We start from the raw sequence: 1,341 nt of genomic DNA, 5'->3' as shown, positions 1-1,341 counted from the left end.
CCCTGATGATATATGATGTGGAGTGTAGTGGTTTTTAAAAAAATCTAAATGTATTTTTTGCTTTCTTTTAAAAACAAACAAAGTGGGTTTCAAATACATTGTATTTGTTAGTAAAATTAAATGCAACAGTGCTATAAATGTAAGTCTTTTTATTTTGTAACTTGTTTGAATAAAAATTATATATTATGTAATATGGGATAAAGAGGAAAATCTGAATCATACAAAATGTTGCCCATTTTACTGATAGAGCTTTGGCCTCAAAGGGGATAATTTGTCTTATTTATTATATGATTATTTTATAAAATAAAAATATCCAGACACAAAGAGAAAATAACTTCCCTTACATTTCCCTTTTGGAACAGAAATGTAATGTGTTAAAGATCAATTGACCCACGGCAGGCACTGGCCCAGAAGGCTGCCACAGAAACTCTGTGACTCATGGGCTCTGATCCCTTCTGATGGGCCTTGGGGATACGTTTGGTTATAGACACCAAGAAAAAAAAACCCAACTGATGTCTTATGCTTCTATCAGTGGTATAAATTAAGATTGAACTTATTATATAATTGAGACCTCACAAAATATAGAATAGATGTGGAATTAGAACTTCCCTCTATTATCTGCATTTGAAAAATTACTCTTATGCATATAGAAGCTAATGAAAAATGGTTTTATAACAAGTATTTTCTCTTTTTCTGATGTCACATGTCAGTAAGTGCTGCTTGTTATTGTGCAAATGTGATTACAGAGCACACTTTTGTCTTAATCGCTGAAATTATTTGGTTATCAAAGCCACGCACAGTTCATGATTTGACTTTCATCCTTTTCAGACTTATCCATGATATTCGTCTGGCCTTGAAAACATTAAAATGGTCTTTATTTGATATTCAACATGTAATTTCAGAAGGACGTGCTCATTTTAAAAATTGAGACTGTTGGTGTGATAGAAGAGTCCTGACACGGACTGAGAATAGAACCATAGCGTCTAAGTGTGTGTTTGGTGGTGGCTGGAATAGGCTGGTAAAGGACAAAATGACTAAGGGTATATTTATGCATGTTTACAATCAAATCTCTTCTCTACAGAGGACAAAAACTTTCTTTAAAGCAGGGCCTATTTCCAGAAAAAAAAATTATTCCAACGTTGTTATGTTGAAGAAAATTCCTTGCAATCAGCTGTTCCTAATAAAGAGGCAACAGGACATGTGCTCTGTGACAAATTGGCCTTGTTTTGGCAATGCGGGTCACAAGAGGTGGTTTGGAAGTAACAGAAGAGATTAGATACCACCTGCCCTCAGTTAACTTACTCCTTCTGTGTGAAGATATTTTTTCTATGTCAAGATCAT

General features: G+C 34.2%; 1 non-coding gene across 1 annotated transcript; it reads left to right on the top strand.

Annotated features, from left to right (window-relative positions):
• Positions 1 to 365: 365 nt before the first annotated feature.
• Positions 366 to 493, top strand: LOC150008708 (small nucleolar RNA SNORA5). Its single transcript, XR_016511552.1, has one exon. It is a non-coding gene; the product is annotated as a small nucleolar RNA SNORA5 (small nucleolar RNA).
• Positions 494 to 1,341: the final 848 nt, after the last annotated feature.

Source organism: Furipterus horrens, unplaced genomic scaffold (assembly GCF_987537825.1).
Source record: "Furipterus horrens unplaced genomic scaffold, mFurHor1.1.pri manual_scaffold_5, whole genome shotgun sequence".
Classification (NCBI taxonomy): domain Eukaryota; kingdom Metazoa; phylum Chordata; class Mammalia; order Chiroptera; family Furipteridae; genus Furipterus; species Furipterus horrens.
Note: the sequence above shows the minus strand (reverse complement) of the source record. Positions and strands in the feature narration are given on the sequence as shown.